Genomic DNA, 25680 nt, shown 5'->3' with positions numbered 1-25680 from the left:
CTCCGCCAGCAGCACAAGCACGTCTGCCTCACGAGCGCTCATGCCCCTCGTTTCCTCAGCTCAGTCTCTCTGCCACCTTTGCTCGTCCTCCTCGCAACCTCGCTCCTTCTCCTCGGTATCTCCGAGACTCCGACACTTATACCCGGGTAAAGAAGAAACGTCTCCGATTATAAAGCTACAACCCCAAGTGTCCTTGTTTATCAGGTATGCAGTACCCGTCGGGTATCTGTTACCCGATCGATGCCCGACGGGTACGGGGATGGGCAAGAATCTATACCTGAGAGTTAACGGGGATGGGGATAGGATGAATTCTCCATAGCGGGAAAGAGAACGTTTCGGCGATACCCGATGGGTACATCCCCGTTGCCATCCTTATGCATGTTGTCCCCTCCTGCAGGTGCATGCTACAACGCCGCCCACCTTGTGTCCACGCCGCATGCATGTGGATGATTCCCTGGAAAATTGACCGGGACCCACGCTACAAATTTGTCCCCAGCATTGATCCATGCAGATTTATTCGTTTAGTATGGGTAGATTACGTGTTATTGTACCATATTTTACTATTTCTATTTGGGCATAAATTTTGTGTTTAATTGGTGTAAATTGATTATTTGTAAACGAGAATAGTTAAAACTACTCGAACACTTTTTGATCTTTTTTGGCTTTTTTGTATGTATGTTTGATTTGTTTTATTTGAATTTCTTCCAATTTGTCTTTCATAGAAATTATCTGCAATCTTCTTTTTTATGTTTGATTTGATTTATTTTGAATTTCTTTCAATTTGCCTTTCATAAAAATTATCTGCAATCTTCTTTTTGTATGTTTGATTTGATTTATTTGAATTTCTTCCAATTTACCTTTCATAGAAATTATCTGTAATTTTTTATATGCAATTTGTATTTTTCTATGGTTTTGCATTTGTATTTATTTAATTTGTATTTCAAAAATATTATCTGTTAATTTGTTTATAATCTGGTCCCTTAGATGTAGATCCTGTGGTTTTGAAATTCGGGTGATGGCTGGCTTCAAAACACTCGATTTTTTTTGTTTTGTCCATTCGAGTATTTTCGAGCCATCTGTCACTTGGGTGATGGGTGGCTTCAAATCACGTGAGTTTTGACTAGATAGGCCCTTGATTTAGCAACATCGAGGACAGGGATGACAATGGACCTCAATTATCGATTTTACATGTGTTGGGGTAGATTGTGATGGAATATAGTTAAGTTCCACTTCAATCCCCTCTAACACATGTGGATTAATGTGAATCTAACTACATTGAAACAAGGCCTTAGTAGATAAAAACAACATTAATGTCCCACATGGACTGAAATGTGGATAAAATAGTCTCCACTAGGTCTTATGGAGTTGTGGAGATGAAGACATGTAACCTTTTTCATGTACTCGCCCCATAAAACGCTCTTACTCTTTGTAGCTATACAATTTGGTATGAATGACATTTTTGTATCAATCTATTATTTATATATATATATATATATATATATATATATATATATGCAATATACTAGATATATGGAGATTAGTTGATTTGATATCTTTTGATCATAAGCTGATAGCTTTGTTGATCTATTAGTTGTTTGTCTATTGTTGATTTTCCGAGAAGTTTACATGGGAATGGAGAATCCCCATCGGGAATGGGGATGGGGGAAGAAATGATCCCCCTATGACAGCCGCAGGGTTGATGTAACACCCCTGGTGTTACGAGCTTGCTTAGCACCGAGATTTAGGTCCGAGAAGGATTAGCCTAACAAGTTCCGGGGTTTAAAAATTTATAACGCACGTGAAGCAAAAAACAATTTCTAGGAACAAGGATCAAACATAACTTGTATTTAGTACTTAAATAAAAATTGAATGTAACACCCCAAAATTTGCCACTTTTGAAAATAGAGTTAAAATGATTTATTTGTGAATTTTTGTGCACATAAAAACATAGGAAAATAAAAATTTCATTAATTTAAAATTTATCATAAGGTAGAAACATGTTTGTTGCATTCATGCCGGTCGCACCTCGTGTTTCTATGTGCAAAATATGTGTTTTTTATACGTTTAGTAGACGAATATCTATCTCTAGGAATTTTCCAGCTTCTTTCTAGAATTTAATTCCTACCTCCTTCACCTTAATATTTATGTTCCAAGTTCCCAACAATATTTTTATGAGCTCCAAATACTTTATTTGGGTTCATCATGTTCCAAAGTGTCTCTGAGAATCTTTCCCCAAATTTTCGGAGGTCTCGGAGTATTTTTTCGTGGCTTAAATATCAATTCTGGACTTTTCTAGAATTATTTTATCCACAGAAATTAATTAATTCCGAAAATAATAAATCTCTCATTTTCTCCAACGCTCAAAGCCCATGTGCAATAATCCTAATAAATCATAAAGGCCCATGCATTTATTTACTAATGGGCTTTAATGTTTATTTAGGCCCATTAGTGCAATGTGGATGGTGCAACATCAATTAGTACCATATCGCTAGTTGACGTGGATAGTGGGGAGTTTTTCTTCCTATATATATCAACCAACCCTCTGGGCAAAGCACACTAAAACTATCGTAAGGGGAGCCCCTAGTTTGAAAAATCCCTCGTATAGTAAATTAGAATTTTCTCATCCTTCTCTCGCCGTCGCCGTTGTCGACACCGCGGCTTGCCCTAGCCCCGCGCTGCCCCTGGTTTTGGATCTCGCCGAGCTCAGAAGCACACCCGCCGCTGCTGTTGACGCCGTCTGCCGCCTTTCCGTCCTCTGCAACCGGCTACCGATCCACGGCCAGGAGAGCAGAGGAGTCCTTCTACGTGAAGCACCATCTTCTTGTCCAAATTGAGCACGTCAGCGCTGTTCTTCGCCGGCTGATGGATTGATGGTGAGCACATCTACGGAACCCCATCTTGCTCTCTGCCTTGTTCGTAGTTCCATGCCTTGTCGCCTCCAGTGGAACTGGCCATGAAAACGTGTAACTTTCTGCCGTTGCCAGCACTCGCAAGCAAACAACTACGTCGTTCCCTGGAGCCAGGCATGCTAAGCATGTGTCTGCAGTTCATGCAAGACCGAGAAAGCACGTACGTGATAAGTCAGCTACATCTTGTAATAATAAATGGTATGCCACATTATTTAATCGGCTAAATACTTTGCTGATGTGACGCCTACATCATCCTTGCATAGTAATTCAACATTTAATCTTGTATAAATAAAATTTCATCAAGTCAGTTTCTGGTCTAATTCTGAAGCTCTTCAAATATCATGTCGGGTGTTCATAGTGCTTTAATAGAATATAATTAATTAGGCTGCAGTTCAGTTTTCTTTACAAATAAATCTCTGTTCAAATAGTACAATGCTTTTCTGCATGATTCTTGCGTTCCTATGATCTTTAGCGACGTATAACATGTCAAATATTATGAATTCTATAAGTTAAATATTAATATAATTAATGTTTATGCAATGAGATTTATAAATAAAATATAATTAGTTATCTTGGTTTTCTAATTCAAAATACAAATTGACTTAATATGATATTTCTCTAGGAATATTGTATACATACTTTTATATAATTAAAATAAATGAAGCTTGCAGTTTTCTTTTTCTCCTTTAAGAATAATCTTTTGGTAATCGTTTCTTTCGCATCGTAACTACAGTTAGCGTGCCTCTCGTGTCTGTGTGTTCGTAGCGATGCATAGAATCGTATTTCAAACTCTTTCACCTATTTTTCTATGATTGGTGTACTGATCTAATTTAGATTTATTGTTTGCTTCGTGTATGATTGTATGGATACTTGTGTGGTGCTTTATGATTAAGTCCAGTCGGTGAGGTATACGTGGTGATCAAGAAGACGAAGAACGTTGAAGATTAAAGCTTACCGAAGGATCGGTGTTTTAAGGCAAGTATAGCATGGGATCATCCTTGTTGTCCTATACACCTTTAATCGTTTAATTCATAATGCATGTGTCTACCTTGACTGCCACTAAGGATTTTCTAGTACTTTGTACTTGTACCTTGACACCTTTGGGTTATTGCTTTGGGTAGTATGATGCTATTGCTCAACTAAAGCCATGATCTTGTAACTTGACTAATGTAATATGCAATAAATATTAAAAGATGCTTTTTAGGAACATGGAACAAGGGGGCTAGAGCATTGGGCTGTTTTTATGGTGCTCTAGATTCCTCTCCCTAAGGACTTATCTATAAGTGATCATTCGGGACTTACAGTACAGCTATGAGGGCTACATGGCTCTGGCTTTAGCTCAGTATGAGGACCTTTTCTAGCTTGTTAGTGGTTACCTTTATTGGCGTAAGAATGGCTTAATAAATCGGGTATAGGACAGCCTCTACTCTTATGTGTATAGCCGTGATAGAATTGTACCATTCGACAGGGGGTTCCTACATCTGTTTGCCGAGTGAATCTAATGGCCCTAACTTGTTAGATGAACCTTTGAAAGGCTTCATAGTGAACCCTGCCGACCTTCCTTGGTAGTGGGTCAAGAGGCCGATCACCTCTGGCGAAAGGGTAAATCACGACTCACAGTGAGAGTGTACAACCTCTGCAGAGTGTAAAACTGGTATATCAGCCGTGCTCATGGTCACGAGAGGCCTTGGAACCCTTACGGAATAGATGATGAACACTGATGATACTAATGATAAAGATGCTCATTAATGATTACTGTTTATGCTATTCATTCTTCATGTTTACCTGATCATGTGTTTATATGGGCTTGTGATAAACTTGTTGCTACTCAATTGCTAAAATCATGACTCATTAAAAGCTAATCGCAGTTAAACCAGTGTCAGCCTTTTGAGCCTCATGAACCCCATGTTATATTTGTTGAGTACGACATGTACTTACGCTTGCTTTATTTTCAATTATTTGGATAAAAATCCCGGATGGGTACCAGATTGCTAGAGTTTGGAGGAATTAGGCTTGTGATCAACCAGTCCAGTTGTCCCTGTGGATTTGGAGTCTTCGCCTGAAGATCGGAGTTGTCTTTACGTTGTCTATACTCTGAGGTTATATTCTTTATACTAATACGTTATGTATTTAAGCATTGTCTATTGATATTACCCTTATTTGTAGCTATATGTGAGATTTGACTTCCTGGGCTCACATATGGTGTGTATCTGGTTTTGTTCTTAAAACCGGGTGCTATAAAGTGGTATCAGAGCAATGCTGACTGTAGGACGCAAGCCTAGTTAGAAATTGGCCATCTTAAGGTTTTGAAATTGCTATAAAATCCTTGTTCTATAATTCTTGATATTTTCTTCCCTACTATGTATCTATCCTTGATATTTATCTCCACCTTGATGCTTATTTTAAAGTCTTTGTTCTCATATTCACTCCTTGGTTTGATATGCTTTTAGAACTGTTCCTCATCACTTTCTTGTGTAATCTAAAGATAAGTCTTAGGATTTTTACCCCTAGTACAACAAGAACGATAGTATATCATAAGTTGACTCAATGATTGAGTTGTGCACCTTTATTGTTTTGTTGAATTGTCATAATGCTTATGATTGCTTTGAATCTTTGTAATGATTGCAATGATCTTGTTGGGAGTTCCCACAATTTCATTTAATTTATAGGCCTAAGGTATAAGGATCAATGTAATAAATAGTCGGGTCTTGATTTTCTTCTGTTTTCCCTATCCTATCTTTTCGGAGCAGTCTGCACTCTTCAACTTATATCATTATGCTTGGACAACCAAAAATCATGAGAAAATTCTGGACAATAGTAGACTTCAATATCTTTCTCTGAGCGCAAGAATTAGCCTGGTAGCTATTTTGGATACGGAGATACAAAAATCACAAGCCGATGCATCTGTGCTGTTTGGAAGCCAGAATAGTTTCTGTTGTGCACTATTTTCGACCACGTTAACTATAGAATTTGGAAAAGTGTTCTATAAGGAAAGTTGCTGGAGAATTTTATAAGCTTTCCAACGGTATAAGCTACAACTTCATTGGATTAACTAGAATGGGAGTTACAGCTGTTTTACCATGCTGTTATTTTTCTGCTTGCGAGGAATTTCAGATTCTTTGTTCTTACCCATACACAAGAGTATCATTGGGATGACCGAACATCTTGATATTAGTTAACTCATCTAAAGAATGTGCAAGCTATGCTTGGTGTCCCCTAGCTTATCTCTTCTTAAGGGGGGTAGCCAAGTTGAAGAATTTACAAGATGAAGTGTCCTACGTTCTTAGTTTGCGCAGCAGAAGCTTGGTGGTACCCAAAGATGTGAGAGAAACTCAGAGTCTCAATGAGGTTTGATTAAAGGTTCAAGGGAGGTTTAACCAGGATCATCAAGATTATGGTACAGCTACCGGAGAAGTTTTCAAGTTAGTTTGGATCAAGAGACATCAGCTAAATGTTTGAAGGAGTCCGAGAAGATGTTGAAATAAAATCTATGTATTAGATTTGTTAGATCTGGACAAGAGCTTTATATCTATAATGATGCACCTTGTCAAGGTGTGGAATGTGTTCTTATGCATGAAGAAAAGGTGGCTTGTTCATTAATTCAATTAAGGAAGTGTGAGTTAAACTATCTAACATGTTATCTGGAGTTATTCATTGTGGAGCATGAAAGTAATATCTTATTGAAAGTAAAAGTGACATCTAGGAGGATCACAAGAATCTACAGGACATCTTCACTAAGTTGATCTTGAGCTTGTGTTACCCTCATTGGAATGAAATTGCTTATGACTTGGAAAAGTGTTATCACTTGGAGAAGCAAAAGTCGCAGCCGATGCCCTTAGCAACGGAGAGTTGTGCTAAGAAGGTTTGGGTGACACCGAGGACTAAGAATTGTATTCCAAGTTTGAGCAACTTGATCGGAATCATTAATGTTTTGAAGAATGGTGGTAAATTCTCTTTCTGACCAAGAGATTCATCAGGCTCTGTTGGAAGATAAGTATTTTAAGGAAGAAAATTGGTATTATAGGAAAGGTGCCAAGTGATTGGAGATACCAGAGTATTGTTTGGAGCATTTGTCAAAAATCTTGGAATTAGTTACAGGTATGCAAAGTAAGACAGAATTCTTATCAAGACGATGGAACAACACGATGAAGTAAAGAAGAGTCTAGAGACGAAGTATCCCTATCTCCTAGTCGACGTCGTCCGAATCTCGAGGATGAGATTCATCTTAAGGGGGTAGAATTGTAACACCCCAAAATTTGCCACTTTTGAAAATAGAGTTAAAATGATTTATTTCTGAATTTTTGTGCACATAAAAACATAGGAAAATAAAAATTTCCTTAATTTAAAATTTATCATAAGGTAGAAACAAGTTTGTTGCATTCATGCCGGTCGCACCTTGTGTTTCTATGTACAAAATATGTGTTTTTTATATGTTTATTAGACGAATATCTATCTCTAGGAATTTTCCAGTTTCTTTCTAGAATTTAATTCCTACCTTATTCACCTTAATATTTATGTTCCAAGTTCCCAACAATATTTTTATGAGCTCCAAATACTTTACTTGGGTTCATCATGTTCTAAAGTGTCTCTGCGAATTTTCCCCAAATTTTCGGAGGTCTCAGAGTATTTTTCGTGGCTTAAATATTAATTCTAGACTTTTCTAGAATTATTTTATCCACGAAATTAATTAATTCCGAAAATAATAAATCTCTCATTTTTTCCAACGCTCAAAGCCCATGTGCAATAATCCTAAAAAAATCATAAAGGCTCATGCATTTATTTACTAATGGGCTTTAATGTTTATTCAGGCCCATTTGTGCAAGTGGATGGTGCAACATCAATTAGTACCATATCGCTAGTTGACGTGGACGTGGAGAGTTTTTCTTCCTATATATATCAACCAACCCCTTGGACAAAGCCCAATAAAACTACCGTAAGGGAAGCCCCTAATTTGAGAAATCCCTCGTGTAGTAAATTAGATTTTTCTCCTCCTTACCTGGCTGTCGCCGTTGTCGACACCGAGTCTTGCCCTAGCCCCGCGCTGCCCCTGGTTTTGGATCTCACCGAGCTCAGAAGCACACCCGCCGCTGCTGTTAACGCCGTCTGCCACCTTTCCGTCCTCTGCAACCGGCTACCGATCCACGGCCAGGAGAGCAGAGGAGTCCTTCTACGTGAAGCACCATCTTCTTGTCCAAATTGAGCACGTCAGCGCTGTTCTTCGCCGACTGATGGATTGATGGTGAGCACATCTACGGAACCCCATCTTGCTCTCTGCCTTGTTCGTAGTTCCATGCCTTGTCGCCTCCATGGAACTGGCCATGAAAACGTGTAACTTTCTGCCGTTGCCAGCACTCGCAAGCAAACATCAACGTCGTTCCCTGGAGCCAGGCATGCTAAGCATGTGTCTGTAGTTCATCCAAGACCGAGAAAGCACGGACGTGATCAAGTCAGATGCATCTTAGTAATAATAAATGGTATGCCACATTATTTAATCGGCTAAATACTTTGCTGATGTGACGCCTACATCATCCTTGCATAGTAATTCAACATTTAATCTTGTATAAATAAAATTTCATCAAGTCGTTTCTAGGTCTAATTCTGAAGCTCTCCAAATATCATGTCGGGTGTTCATAGTGCTTTAATAGAATATAATTAATTAGGCTGCAGTTCAGTTTTCTTTACAAATAAATCTCTGTTCAAATAGTACAATGCTTTTCTGCATGATTCTTGCGTTCCTATGATGTTTGCGACGTATAACATGTCAAATATTATGAATTCTATAAGTTAAATATTAATATAATTAATGTTTATGCAATGAGATTTATAAATAAAATATAATTAGTTATCTTAGTTTTCTAATTCAAAATACAAATTGACTTAATATGATATTTCTCTAGAATATTGTATACATACTTTTATATAATTAAAATAAATGAAGCTTGCAGTTTTCTTTTTCTCCTTTAAGAATAATCTTTTGGTAATCGTTTCTTTCGCATCGTAACTACAGTTAGCATGCCTCTCGTGTCTGTGTGTTCGTAGCGATGCATAAAATCGTATTTCAAACTCTTTCACCTATTTTTCTATGATTGGTGTACTGATCTAATTTAGATTTATTGTTTGCTTCGTGTATGATTGTATGGATACTTGTGTGGTGCTTTATGATTAAGTCCAGTCGGTGAGGTATACGTGGTGATCAAGAAGACGAAGAACGTTGAAGATTAAAGCTTACCGAAGGATCGGTGTTTTAAGGCAAGTATAGCATGGGATCATCCTTGTTGTCCTATACACCTTTAATCGTTTAATTCATAATGCATGTGTCTACCTTGACTGCCACTAAGGATTTTCTAGTACTTTGTACTTGTACCTTGACACCTTTGGGTTATTGCTTTGGGTAGTATGATGCTATTGCTCAACTAAAGCCATGATCTTGTAACTTGACTAATGTAATATGCAATAAATATTAAAAGATGCTTTTTAGGAACATGGAACAAGGGGGCTAGAGCATTGGGCTGTTTTTATGGTGCTCTAGATTCCTCTCCCTAAGGACTTATCTGTAAGTGATCATCCGGGACTTACAGTACAGCTGTGAGGGCTATATGGCTCTGGCTTTAGCTCAGTATGAGAATCTTTTCTAGCTTGTTAGTGGTTACCTTTATGGCGCAAGAGGGGTGTGTTCCGGGTTGAATATAGTGCGGCCTCTGTCCGTCAGTGTATAGGATGCGCGTCATTGTGCCGGTCGGAAGGGGAGCCCTACATTCGCAGGCCACAGAAACCTAGCGGCCCTAACTTGTTAGACGAACCTTTGAAAGGCTTCATAGTGAACCCTGCCGACTTTCCTTGGTAGTGGGTCAAGAGGCTGATCACCTCGGGCGAAAGGGTAAATCACGACTCACAGTGAAAGTGTACAACCTCTGCAGAGTGTAAAACTGGTATATCAGCCGTGCTCACGGTCACGAGCGGCCTTAGAACATTTACGGAATAGATGATGGACAATAATGATATGATGATGAAGATGCTCACTAATGGTTAATTATTTATGCTATTCATTATTCATGTTTACCTGATCATGTGTTTATGGGCTTGAGGTGAACTTGTTGCTACTCAATTGCTAAAATCATGACTCATTAAAAGCTAATCGCAGTTAAACCAGTGTCAGCCTTTTGAGCCTCATGAACCCCATGTTATATTTGTTGAGTACGACATGTACTTACGCTTGCTTTATTTTCAATTATTTGGATAAAAATCCCGGATGGGTACCCGATTGCTAGAGTTTGGAGGAATTAGGCTTGTGATCAACCAGTCAGTTGTCCCTGTGGATTTGGAGTCTTCGCCTGAAGATCGGAGTTGTCTTTACGCTGTCTATACTCTGAGGTTATATTCTTTATACTAATACGTTATGTATTTAAGCATTGTCTATTGATATTACCCTTATTTGTAGCTATATGTGAGATTTGACTTCCTGGGCTCACATATGGTGTGTATCTGGTTTTGTTCTTAAAACCGGGTGCTACATTGAAGTACAAGTTTAGTAGATGGAAATGCAACTTTAACTTTTGGGGAATAGACGTTGTTAACTAGTGTTTTGGGAGCTCAAAAATCAAATTTAACTTTAAGATAAGCTCTTTTCGTTAAGTCGGCAAACACTTGAATTATTGTTAAAATACCATTTTTGGTGAATTATATTGAGCAAAATAGTTAAATGGTGCTTAAATATTTTGCTCCTATGGGTTAGTATAAGGTAGGGACTATTGGATGAAATACTTGTTGGTAGCAGTTAATAGGGTTTAGGCCTTTTAAAAATTGTAACAAAAATGTTAAATCGATGTTGATGCAATAGCTCATGTATATCAAGTAGGGTTTAAAAACCAATTTTTATTAAGCAAAAATACTATAGAATATGTGTGTGATACTTAAATAAAGTTAGAAGTGCAAACTTTGTAGATGACAATGAAATACTTGCTGGTGAAAAATAACATTTCTTAGTAATATTTTCAATAGCTTAGAAATACAATTTGAAATAGAGTTCAACTCAAAAAACTTAGAAAATTTCAACCTTGTGTATGACACTGCTAGGTTTAGCAATTTATTTAGAGAGATTGGGTTAGAGGGTGATGTGGTGTTTTAGTTCGGCTGAGCGGCCTCATGTATCAGTTTGATCGTGGTGAAGTCAGTTTCGGTTTAGAGGCAATGGTTTAGTGGTAGTCGCTGCTTTAAAATTCATGCACAACACATTCTCGGGTTAGCCCTCTGGGCTGGGCGCGGTCACCAGGCCATAGGGGGGCGCCATCGCGGTGGTGGCGCGCTCTGTGTGCGCACACGCGCTGCCGCATTTGGTCGGCCTGGTCGCCCTGACTCGACTGCGAGGAGCCGCCGTTGCTGTGGCTGGCCCAGCTAAGCGGCGCTGCCCCTACCTTGTGACTGCCGCTGGTGCTGATGCTACCTCTACGCTCGCGCCGCGTCGACGCCGCTGCCGCTACCGTCATATCGCCACGCTATGCGCTGCGCCACTGGCCCACCTTGACGCTACGCTCACGAGGTCGTGTCGCCGTCGTCTTGCCATTTATGGCATTGTGCCGCGCGAGCCACATCGGTAGCGAGCGCGTGGCCATCGGCTAGCGCTTGGACGGGGGCAGCCCCGGTTGTGCCGATCGCGTCCCACCAAGCACGCTCATGTAGAGCCTCTGATCGAGTCCCCATCACCTCCCGTCCGCTCACTTCTCCCCTATCCGCCTCTCTGCTGTCGTCGCCGCTGTGCCGCGCCAGAGCGCCTAGACGTGAGAGGACGCCTTCCATTAATTCGCTGTGTCCACCGCTGAAAGGTCGAGATGGCGACTAGAGGAGGGGGTGAATAGTCATTACTAAAACTTAATCGCGTCGACTAACCGAAACAAGTACGGAATTAAAACTATCGGTCTAGCCAAGACTACACCCCTCTATCTATGTCATCTAGCACCTTGCAAAGATCCTAATTAAGCAACAAAGGTGATGGGCTAACTAGAGCTCACCTAACCAATTCTAGTAGCAAGGTCACACAAACCTATGCCACTAGTATTTCAAGCAATGAGGGAGCTCCTACACATGCTAGTAAGCAAAAGCATAAAGCCAACTAAGCTCACTAGCAATGCTCAATAACAAGTCAACTAATGCCAAATTAGAGAGCGTAAATACTTAGCTACATAAACTAAGCAAAGTGAACTAACAAAGTTATACAAACCAAATTAGCCACACAAGGAAGCTACTTCTATGCTACACAAGCAAGAAGGTAACTAGTGAGCTACACAAGCTAACTAATCATAAGAGAAACTACATAAGCACAATGTATATAAAAGTAATCACAAGCTTGTGTAAGGGGATTGCAAACCAACGGGAAGAACAAGGTTGACACGGTGATTTTCTCCCGAGGTTCACGTGCTTGCCAACACGCTACGTCCCCATTGTGTCGACCGCTCACTTGGTGGTTCGGCGGCTAATTGGCATCACCCGCCAAGCCTGCACGTCGGGCACCGCAAGAACCTACCCCGAAAGTGAGGATAGCTCAATGACACGCTCAACTAGAGTTGCTCTTCGTGGCTCCCACGGGGCGAGCACAATGCCCCTCACAAAGCTCTTCTCCAGAGCACCGCATAAGCTTCTTGCGGGCTTCGACGGAGACCACCACCAAGCCGTCTAGGAGGTGGCAACCTCTAAGAGTAACAAGCACCACCGGCTTACAACTCGATCACCTAGTGCCACTCGATGCTAATCTCACAATGCAATGCACTAGAATCACACTCACTCGCAATCGATTCGCACTCTTGCAAGCACAAGTGAGTTAGAGGGCATCCAAGCACTCCTACACAAGCCACATAGGTGTGAGGGTGCTCAGCCTACCAGCCCAAGGCCGGCCACACACTCCTTTTATAGCTCCAAGGGCTAAAATAGCCGTTACCCCTTCACTGGGCAAGCGCATACAGACCGGATGCACGCAGGTCATAACGACCGGACGCTGGACCCCAGCGTTCGGTCACTTACAGAGAGGTTCCAGCGATGTTTTTAGTGAACCGGATGCGTCCGGTCATTACTGACCGGACTCTCCAGCAGTTCGGTCGCTTCTGGACACGCTAAAAACTACTGACCGGACACTAGTGACCAGACTCGCAGGTGCTGATCCGGACGCACACCCTGAGCGTCCGGTCGTTTTTTGCCCCAGCGTCCGGTCACAGACCTTTCAGCGCTAAAACGGCTATAACTCTTAGCTCTGAACTCTGATTTCGATGATCTAGGACATTTTGGAAAGCTTACTCAGAGGGCTACACATCCCACATGCATACTTGATCTAAATCACAATGGATCAAAGTAGTATTCCAATCCAAGGACCATCCTATAGTTTAGGAGTACACCGAAAAAACCTTTTTCTCTTCTCTAAGTTGATTCACAACAACTCTAACTTCTTCTCCTTTGCAAATGTGCCAACACCACCAAGTGTGCACCACCATGTGTATGTGTGTTAGCTTTTCACAAACATTTTCCAAAGGATTAGTCACTCAACTTGCCACGCCACTCGATCCTAGCGATGATGCAAAGTTAGATCACTCGAGTGGCACTAGATGACCGATATGCAAACAAGTTTGCCCCTCTTGATAGTACGGCCATCTATCCTAAACCCGGTCATCAACTTCTCTACACACCTATGACCGGTGAAATGAAATGCCCTAGGTTATACCTTTGCCTTGCGCATTTCATTCCATCTCCTCCAATGTCGATGCAACACATGCACCAACATGATCAACAATGATATGATCCACTTCATATCATCATGTGATCATATTGGTTCATCGATCTTGACTTCACTTGCTTTTCACCGTTGCCTTCGTCCATCGGCGCCAAGTCTTGCTCAAGCTTCACCGCCACGCGGTCCATCGCTCCAAAGCCTCCGACTTGCCCTTCACGCTTGCAACCGGTCCATCAAGCCAAGTCTTGTCTTGATCTTCTCCACCTTGATCACATGACTCAATGTCATGTCTCATGTGCAATAAGCTCCTTCATCATCACATGTGTGAGCTTTGCAACATCTCCAAACCATTTTCACCTTCACGGCATATGTTGCTCACACACATGTACTTGTGGACTAATCACCTGTGTATCTCACATAAACACAATTAGTCCACCTAGGGTTGTCACTCAATTACCAAAACCACACAAGGACCTTTCAATCTCTCCCTTTTTGGTAATTGATGACAACTCTACAAAGATATGGAAATTAAGCTCTTTTGGATTCATGTTGCTTGCCCAAGCAATTTTACCATGTGTAAATGATTTTGGACAAGTACCACAAACCCGAAATGGTAGTATTAGCTCCCCCTACATATGTGCTAGAGTGTTTGTTTTGAAGCTCGCACATATGCATAGATTGAAATTATGGGAGAGTAATTACTACTAATGATGCTAAGGTGTATAGAGTAAACCTTTGAAGCGTGATACCAATCGGAGTTGCACCTTTAAGTTCATCCTTAGCACCATGGTTAGCTAGATATCACTTGGAAATAAAATCACTAGATACCTCGTGAGATCAACATTAAAACCAAGGTACTAGCATTACTTGAAAAGCATACCAAGTGTCTAGCTATCATCCTATGCATGCTAGTTTTCATTTCATCAATCAAATTCTACAACTAGCATACCTCACACAAGCATGCATATTGAATTTAAGAACTTATGCAATGCAAGCAAGCACATGAATATGCACATATCAAATGCAATCAATCAAAGTTCATGAGCTTGCTCCCCCTATTTGTGTGCTTCTCTTGTCCAAGAATTTTGATCCATCTCTTTTCTTCAATGTTGCTCCCTCTTTGTCCATGTCCATGTCCAACCTCTACTTCTTTGTTTCAATCTCTCCCAAAGCTTATCTTATCTCTCCCCTTGTACAATCTCAATCTTAAAGCTTTCATATCTTTGTACAATCTCTCCCCCTTTGTCATCAATTTCCATAAAAGGTGTGCTTCTCATTGATGCAAAGGTATGCATTTGGGGTAGATGGTTGAGACTTGAATCTTGCATTTTTTATGGACATCACTTGATTGTTGGAATGACACCACTTGTAGATACCACTTGTAACTTGTACCACTTGTATCTTGTGTAGGGCTTCTTGAGATACCACACATAGGATCTTTGATCTTGATATCAATTTGTGTGACACCTCCCCCTATGTGATAGCATGGGTCATCCATTTGATACACTTGAGCTCTTGTAGGTGAGGGATGCATTCTTCATTTGATGATCACTTAAAGTTGAGGATCACTTGTGGAACCATCAGTCTTGCATGATTGATACCATGTATAGATGTGATACCACTTGAAAGAATCTTCTAGTATGGAACCACTTGTTGGATTTATCAATAAAAACCATTTCTTGAACATTTGCTATCTTCATGAGTACCACTTATAGGATATCACTTGTGAGTTGATCTAGACATCACTTGTAGATTCTTGATGAAATACTTGAGTCTAGATACCACTTGTAACAAACAAACTAGATATCCATTTGCATTGTTGTCTTGTGCTTGTACTCTTATCACTATCATGAGCTTCTATGGTTGACTTGAACTAAATTGATTTGCCTAAGCTTCCAAGTCTGGTTTGAACCAATGACAAGCTTCTTCACACCTCTTGCAAGGGTTATCTTGCCAATGTTGTACTTGTCACTTGTTAGCAATCCAAATTAAATCAAGTACTTGGGTTTACTAGCTCATGAACAAATTCATATACTAACCACTAGATCAATTAATCATTCAAGCAATAGTGGTAGGCTATGAATTTAAACATTTCATTTGTTATGCATGATCCTATGAAGTATGATACTATATGCACTAACCGCATACTAGTAAGGGATGAAATGATCATGCACATTACAATGATACCTTTGCTATGTTGGAGTAGAGGATAGTCACATAGATTCCAATTCATTACTCCAATAGCAATGTGAAGTCCAATTATAAGCTTGGTGAAGACCAATAGATACCATTTTGAATTCCATTCTTCACCCATATGAAATGAATACCACTTATGATCAAGTGCACTTTCTTATTGTGGTTGGCTTGCTTCATCTTTTGATCAATGCTTGCATGAGAGCATCAACGTGAGAATACCACTTGAAATATCATGATTAGCTCTCTTTTGGGTGTTGCTTGCTTTTCTTGGATCAACCCTTTTGATTGCTTCAACTAAGCATCTCAAATATTTCCTCGGATCACCACTTCCATGTTAGCCTTCCAAGTACCACACTTGGTTTACCTACTCATAGGCGGCAAGCCCCTACACTAGGGAGAAGTGACCTCTCTTCAAGAACCATTCTTGATACTCACTTGAAATAACTTGATTGATTGATCCAAGTGATGGACTTAACTTGATGAGTAACCTTGATTCCTTCTTTAAGTCATTTTCTTTCTACTTTCTTAAGTCCTTTTCTTTCTACCAAATGATCTTCAATCATATCTAGAACTTAAACTTCATCTTCAACTTGAGTTTGATCTTGATCTTCATCTTGAGTACTAAAAGTGTGCAAAGTACACTCCACAATCAAATGGCCTTGTACTCTTTGCTTGTCATGCTTCTAGATCATCTCAAAACCAAACTTAGGTGCCTCAATTATTTATAAATATGTTTCCAACTTAAGGACCTTTCAATCAAAGTGACTCTAGATCAATCCAACATTTGTTACTTTTCTGGCAGATTTTGTACTCTTCAAAGAAAAATGCATATCTCCCAAAGTACACATCTAAATACCATGAAATTTGGTGGAGGTGTGCATCACTAAGTTATATAGCAGCTGTAAAAATTTGAGATTCATTTAACTTCTAGATTACTACCAGATTTAATTCTTCCACCACTACTACATGTTGAAAACTACTACACTATAGCTGACAAGATCTACTCCAAAACTGAAGTATATCTTATCCAATTCTCATGAAATTTGTACACCATCTTATACCAAAAGTCTAGAGCATGTACACTAATTTTTATGCCAATCCAATAAGTTTTGATCACTCAAACATGGCTAAGATCACAGCTAGCTCAGATTTTGCAATATAGGACAGATTTCAATAATTGAGCTATACTTCATCAAATATGAATCAAACTTGAAACTAACTTGTTTGAATACTTCCATAAGACATATATCCATTCAAACCACTTACTAAAAGCCATCTCATAAATTTATCCAACACAAATCAATCCAAACTTAATTACTAATTAAATTATCCATTCAAACATCTTATAGCAAGCAACATTGCATATTTATCCAATTCAATCAACTTATATGCACCCATATGAAATGATCAACAAAAGATATACCTTGGTTAGCTCATGATCATTTAACTAGCAAGCTTCAACTCAAATATTTGCAAGCTATCAAATAATCCAATGAATCATCAACAACTTGAATATGACACTTGTATGTTGTAGCACATTTGGACTTCACTCAATTATCATGACATTGGGTTTGGATGTGCACAAGGCTTCATAACTTGACTCAACATATGATGATCAATATAAAGTTAATTGAATCAAGTCTCCAATGCCAATGGTACCTATAATCAATCATCCACTTTTTGATGGTACCCAAACAATTTTTGGGTCCTCTCAAGTTAGGAGCGACATACTTAGGCAAAGCCTTAGTATGAGTAGCGAGATGTTTTGCAATAGCAACCATAGAGGTACCATTATCATCCTTCCTAAGCATAGAATCATCATCAATTGAAATAGGCTTAGGAGTGTTAACTAGGGGACATGAATGTGCCATGTGTCCCCTTTTCCGACATAAGTAGCAATTTCTCTTTGATTGAGCCTTCTCTTCCTTGCTCATTTGATGCTTCTCATTGCCTTGCCTCTCATGGATTGCTTGAGCCTTCTTCTCAAGCTTGGTAGGACACTTAGAGGCAAAGTGTCCCATACTTCCACACTTGAAGCACTTTGATGTGAGCATAATCTTTCTTCTCATCTTCATTCTTGCTCATCATCTTGGCATCTTGAAGTTTGCATTGGATGCCTTGCCTTTTCACCCTCTTCTTGTTTTCTTCTTCTTTATCATCAAATCACCACCATCTTCATGGTTGATCTTGATTTTCTCTTGGGGTGTCTTCTCTTGCTCAACGTGTGGCTTTGGTTGAGGCTCTTCTAGTTGCTTCACCAATTGCTTGGTAGGGCACATTAAGGTAAGGTGACCCCAAGTAGCGGCACTTGAAGCACTTCACATGCTTGAGCCTCTATTCTTCTTTTATCTTTTTAGCTTCTCAATGTTAGGGCAACCATTTGCAAGGTGTCCCGCTTCATGACACTGGTAGCATATGGTATGAGAGAGCTTTCTTTGTTGTAGCTTCTTTCATCTTTCTTTCTCTCTTTCTTTCACCCTTTGTCATCTTCTTCTTGAAGCCAAGGCCACACTTGTCACCATAGTTTCTTTGAGTCTTCAACATATGCTCAAAGGTGACTTTTGAGTTGTAGCACCTCTCTAACTTGTTGCTTAAATTCTTCACTTCATTTTTGAGCTCATTAGTTCTCCTTCAAAAGGTTAGTCTCACACGACATAGACAGTAGAACAAGCATCTATTTGTGAAGAACATGACATTTCTAATAAATCATCACTAAGAGGTGGATACATGCTTCTTGCCTACATCACAAGGGTTAGCAATATTTTGCAATTTATCATTTGATCCATGTGATGAGCTCTCATTATTTTAAGTTTCTTTGTAAACACTTTAATGAGAGAAGCATGTTGTTCTAATAATTCATCATGAGATGCAAGTAGTGTCTCATGATTCAATTTTAGCTCATCATGTGAAGATTTAAAAGCATCAAGTAATTTCTTATGTTCTTCCATAAGAGTTCTATAGAAATGAGTTTTCATTTTTCTAATTTCATTGTTTTAGCTTTCTACATTTCTAAAGTACATGGTCATGCTAGCAAGTCTACTAATAAGCTCATCATATGAATCAACATGATCAACCACATTATCATTTGATACCTTGGTGTCACCTTGTGACATGAAGCAATTGTGGTGATGGAGAAGAGCTTGTAGTAGCATCACAATCATGGCCCGAGCATGAACCATCATCATCAAGATCACCATCAAGTGTGCTTGAGGTAGAATCTTCATGTGCAACACTTGTGGCGTCATCATCAACCTTGTCAAGTGAACTTGTGGTAGATTGATCATCATCATCACTTGACCATGAGGTGGAGCAATCTTCCACAATCACCAAGTTGTGGTCATGCTCAATATCCTCATGCGCTACTTTCTTGGGCTCATCCTCCTTGAACTTGCCATCATCCCATGTGGAGGAATCACCGAAGGTGTGCTTGATGGACTCCCATATCTCACGAGCGGTTCCCGTGTAGTTTACTTGTTTCATCAAATCAAAACTCAATGCATCCATTAGAAAACAACAAGCATGTGCATCAAGTTCATAGAGAACTCTTTGAGCTTTGGTGAGATTTCTATGGTCTAAGATAAGGGTGAGACCACTAGTGATAATCCACCAAAACTTAGGTCCCTTTGCACGAAAATGATCAAACATGTGATTTTTCCAAAATGCAAAGTTTGTGCCATAAAAATGTGAGTCTCACAAACATCGAGCCCACTAGACGCCATCCTCTCGGGTCGGTGAAGACCATAAATGAGAGACCTAGCTCCAGTATCACTTGAAGGGTTGAGATGATGGCTAGAGGGGGGTGAACAGTCGTTACTAAAACTTAATCACGTCGGCTAACCAAAACAAGTGCAGAATTAAAACTATCGGTCTAGGCAAGACTACGCCCCTCTATCTATGTTCTCTAGCACCTTGCAAAGATCCTAATTAAGCAACAAAGGTGTCGGGCTAACTAGAGCTCACCTAACCAATTCTAGGAGCAAGGTCACACAAACCTATGCCACTAGTATTTCAAGCAATGAGGGAGCTCCTACACATGCTAGTAAGCAAAAGCACAAAGCCAACTAAGCTCACTAGCAATGCTCAATAACAAGGCAACCAATGCTAAATTAGAGAGCACAAATACTTAGCTACATAAACTAAGCAAAGTGACTAACAAGGTTACATAAACCAAATTAGCCACACAAGGGAGCTACTTCTATGCTACACAAGCAAGAAGGTAACTAGTGAGCTACACAAGCTAACTAATCACAAGAGCAACTACATAAGTACAATGTATATAAAAGTAATCACAAGCTTGTGTAAGAGGATTACAAACCAACGGGAAGAACATGGTTGACACAGTGATTGTCTCCCGAGATTCACGTGCTTGCCAACACGCTACGTCCCCGTTGTGTCGACCACTCACTTGGTGGTTCGGCGGCTAATTGGCATCACCCGCCAAGCCCGCACGTCGGGCACCGCAAGAACCTACCCCGAAAGTGAGGATAGCTCAATGACACGCTCAACTAGAGTTGCTCTTCGCGGCTCCCACGGGGCGAGCACAATGCCCCTCACAAAGCTCTTCTCTGGAGCACCGCACAAGCTTCTTGCGGGCTTCAACGGAGACCACCACCAAACCATCTAGGAGGTGGAAACCTTCAAGAGTAACAAGCACCACCGGCTTGTAACTCGATCACCTAGTGCCACTTGATGTAATCACACAATGCAATGCACTAGAATCACACTCACTCGCAATCGATTCGCACTCTTGCAAGCACAAGTGAGTTAGAGGGCATCCAAGCACTCCTACACAAGCCACATAGGCATGAGAGTGCTCAGCTGCTAGCCCAAGGTTGGCCACACACTCTTTTTATAGCCCCAAGGGCTAAAATAGCCGTTACCCATTCACTGGGCAAAGCGCGTACTGACCGGACGCGCAGGTCATAATAATCGAACGCTGGACCCCAGCATCCAGTCAATTACAGAGAGGTTCTAGCAACGTTTTTAGCAACCGAACGCGTCCGGCCATCACTGACTAGACTCTCCCAGCGTCCGGTCGCTTCTGGACATGCTAAAAACACTGACCGGACGCGTAGGTGATGACCGGACGTAGACCCTGAGTGTCCGATCATTTTTCACGCTAGCGTCCGGTCACAGACCTTTCAGCGCTAAAACAGCTATAACTCTTAGCTCCGAACTCCGATTTTGATGACCTTGGACATTTTGGAAAGCTTACTCAGAGGGCTACACATCCCATATGCATACTTGATCTAAATCACAATGGATCAAAGCAGTATTCCAATCTAAGGATCATCCTATAGTTTGGACTACACCAAAAAACCTTTTTTCTCTTCTCTAAGTTGATTCACAACAACTCTAACTTCTTCTCCTTTGCAAATGTACCAACACCACTAAGTGTGCACCACCATGTGTATGTGTGTTAGCTTTTCACAAATATTTTCCAAAGGATTAGTCACTCAACTTGCCACGCCACTCGATTCTAGCGATGATGCAAAGTTAGATCACTCGAGTGGCACTAGATGACCGATATGCAAATAAGTTTGCCCCTCTTGATAGTACGGCCATCTATCCTAAACCTGGTCATCAACTTCGCTACACACCTATGACCGGTGAAATAAAATACCCTAGGTTATACCTTTGTCTTGCGCATTTCATTCCATCTCCTCCAATGTTGATGCAACACATGCACCAACATGATCAATAATGATATGATCCACTTTATATCATCACGTGATCATATTGGTTTATCGATCTTGACTTCACTTGCTTTTCACCGTTCCATCGGCGCCAAGTCTTGCTCAAGCTTCACTGCCACGCGGTCCATCGCTCCAAAGCCTCTGACTTGCCCTTCACACTTGCAACCGGTCTATCAAGCCAAGTCTTGTCTTGATCTTCTCTACCTTGATCACATGACTCAATGTCATGTCTCATATGCAATAAGCTCCTTCATCATCACATGTGTGAGCTTTGCAACATCTCAAAACTATTTTCACCTTCACGGCATATGTTGCTCACACACATATACTTGTGGACTAATCACCTATGTATCCACTACAGTAGACGTGTGCTTTGCCGAGTGCAATTGCACTCAGCAAAGAAGGCTTTGCTCTCGATAAAGCCTTTGCTGACTGCTGCACTCGGCAAACAGCTGTCGGCATATCCCTTCACGACAAAGGCTTCTTTGTTGAGTGCCGCATGTCGGGCACTCGGCAAAGGATTTCCCGAGTGCCACAACGCACTCGGTAAAGAAAAGCCGTCGTGACGGCCAGGTCATGGTGACGGCCCCTTTGCCGAGTGCCACGCGTCGGCACTCGGCAAAGAAATGTGTTTTTATTTTTTATTTTTAAAATGCTTTGCCGAGTGCCTGCATCTGGCACTCGACAAAGCTTGTTTTCTTTTTTTTTGGACTTTCTTTGCCGAGTGCTGTAGGTAGGCACTCGGCCAAGCAGTTTTTTTAATTTTCTTTGCCGAGTGCCTTGCCTATGGCACTCGGCAAAGCTGGGAAGCTTAGTGTCCCAGATTCCTAGCTTTGCCGAGTGTCATGGTCATGACACTCGGCAAAGAAGTGAAAAAAATTCATTTTTTTGGTTTTTAGTCTTCCATCGTTGCAAACAAGATATACATCATATATATATATATAACACAACTATATATCACACAAATGTATATCACAATCCACCACAAACACAAACATAGCATACAAGTATCACAATCTTGACTCCCAAGTCCAAAGTCCAAACACACAAGCATAGTTCACAAAGTTCATAAGTGCATTATTTCCAATGGCTGCCATTTGAAGCTCACGGCGATGGTTCGGGTTGGGATGGCCCAAAGTGTGATCCCGGTGACCCTCCGAGGTGGTTCCACGCCGCCCCCGATTGATGCTGCACAAAATAGAAGAGATTGCACGTGAGCGACAAGAGAAGAGATAAATATGCAAGATAAATATCCGCCACTACCACCACCACCACCACCACATCACCGCCATCACCAACACTTCACCACCACCACCACCACACCACCCCACCACCACATCACCACCATGACCACCACCACCACCACCATGAGCACCACAACACCGTGACCACCACCAACAACACCACACCAACACCACCACCACACCACCACCACCACTAGGTTTCTCTAGGTTTCACTAGGTTTCTCTAAGTTTTAGCATAGAAAGTAAAACTTCGTACTTATACTCACTGGGGTAGAATCAGGACGTTGTGGAGGTGGATCTGGAGCAAGCAGTGTCTGTGGGATCGCCCAACCTTGTTGCTGGCCAATTTGCTGCATGAACTTGATCATCTCGGCCATCTGCCGCTGATCTTGCTCCCGCTAGGCCTCCAAAGCCTGTAGCCTCTCTCACTCGGCCTGCAGTTCCTGCACTTAGGCCTGCAGCATTTGACCCCAATGTTTCAATAATGCATAGGTAAGGTATGTAAAAGTCAAAGAACGATGAATGAAATAGGAATGCTTACCTAGAGTGCCGACACCATGGTCGGCTGTTGGTGTATGGGCACGCTTGAGCTCGTGCTCGCTGCTCGGAGCCGGTGGAGAGGAGGAGTAGAGGCCGTGTCGAGGACGCCGTCGCCAATCCAGAACCACCCATGCTTCTTGCCTTGCCCCACCCTCATCATGAGCTAAGGATCAAGGCGCTCCTCGGTTCTCAGATCATAGCCCAACCCATGGACTGACCTTACCGCCTCCGTGTACGAAGAGAGGCAGGTGTGGACACTGGAGTTGGTGTACGCCTCAAGCAGGGTATCTGGGTCATACTCGATGTTAGCCGTCGCCTTGCCCATGTGAGCCAGAGCATATGCCTTGAGTTGACCAACTGGCTGGCCACCATGTGCATCCGACTACGAGAAAGACAACAACATGTGGTTAGAAATGATGCAGAATTGAGCACGGCTAGATTAGAGCAATGGCGGAGACTTACATATGCCTTTGCATATTTGCTGAGGCTGCGGCTACCTTGATGGCGAGGTACACCTGGCATCTGCAAACGCCTATCGTGGGCCTCCTCGTGCTTCTTCTGCTAGTTTCTGTCCAACCAGGTGTCCACAATATATTCCCAGCAATCGGGGTGGGTGACGCACCAGCTTGGAATCACCTACAGGACATCAAGTAGACGACATATCAGAAGATCAAATTAGGCATACTTAATCTCAAAAGAAATGAATATCCATGTATTGTATTTACCTGTATGTACTACTCCCTTGTCGGCGTCATCCGTCTTGCCTCCTCTTTGTTGACACGCCTAAGTAGGAACTTGGCGTTGTAGTCTATGTGGGCCTGGAGGCAAGACTCATAGTGCAAGTCCATGACACGCCTTTTACAGGAAGCGTAAGCCATCTGATACGCACTTTCCTCCTATCCCTCCTGGATTCTGAAGAAGTCCTGCATAAAGACACGAGGTATCCATTATTTTATTTCAAGAATGTCCAATGAATGTGAGGAATTGAGGAATGTAGTGCAAGAAAGACTTACCCACAACTCCCTAATCACTCGATCTACCTTGTTTCTGCAGCGGATGCCATTATGATCTGGAGCATCCTGCACGAGGGCATAGTGGTCGAACGTCTAGGCCAACTCCCAATCTTGATCTCCTTTCCTAACCAGGCCAGGGAAGTGTTCCTTGCACAGAAGTCCTAGGATGCCATTCACATTGCGTGCCAGGGCCGCCTGGTCCACAAGCACCCAGTTCCTGCACAAGTGGTCAACAATAGTTATTAGTTGTTATTATGATTTTTCAACATATCAAATGAAGAACATATGAAGTTACTTACCTATCACCCTTGGGTGCAATCAGTGGGCGCCTCTCAACAGGTATCGATCGCTTCGGGAGCTTTGCGGGACCACGCTGGTAGGGCTTCGACGTACCAGAGGAAGTGGAACCCCCTACCGTCACTGCCTCCTCATCCTCCATCGCTAGAACTGCCTCCTCATCCTTCGTTCGTGGACCCCCCGTCCCTGTCCACCATGTGCTAAAGGTCGTCGTCGTGCATAGAGTCACGTGAGGAGCTATGCCCATGGTCAGTCAATGGCTCCCTCCTAGGCCTACCTCTTGACCTCCTCGGCCTCTCTGACGCCTCCGCCTCCTCAACCGTCGCCATGTCCCTTCGGTTGGCGTAAACCGAGGGGTAGCTCCTCCTAGTGGGCCCCATCACCTGCAATTAAAAAGAGTAAACCAGTAAGTACAGATAAACGAGACGTACTTAGTAAGAGATGCAAAATAAAGAAAATGTAATTACAAAATAACATAGTATTACATGTATTTCTAATATTCTTCATGATCGGGATTATCTGGACGATAGTTATCATCATCACTATCAAGATTGTCCAAATCCTCAACAGCCTCATCCTCATCGTTGTCATTGCCTAGTCATAGTCCGTCAAGCATTTCCATGTCCTTCGGATCATGCACCTCATTTGTAGCATCCTTGTCAACAACCCATTCCTCATCTGCTTCCATTTCAATCTCTCCGGTTAAGTCTACCTCAAGCATCCCTGGTAGCCCCTCTTCTTATTGATAGAACTCTCCATCATGCGTGTTTGGGTTCAAGTTGTAATCATCAGGGTTTGGGCGAGGTAATCTACCGTGTGGTGATACCATGTGCACAATATACCAACCCTAAAGACATGGGTCGATTTTGCAAGCATATGGACAATAATAAACTTGTGTGGCTTGTTGAGCCACAATATAGACATCTTCTCCTGGATAGAAGGAATCCTGTCGAGTTTCGACTATCCCAAGTTGATGGGACTTTCTTGATACTGTAGGATCAAACCACTGGCATTTGAATATGACAGGATTAAGTGCTTTGGAACCACGGTAGTCGAGCTCGTATATTTCTTCAA

This window comes from Miscanthus floridulus, chromosome 17, assembly GCF_019320115.1.
Source record: "Miscanthus floridulus cultivar M001 chromosome 17, ASM1932011v1, whole genome shotgun sequence".
NCBI lineage: Eukaryota > Viridiplantae > Streptophyta > Magnoliopsida > Poales > Poaceae > Miscanthus > Miscanthus floridulus.
This window is presented reverse-complemented; position numbering follows the sequence as displayed.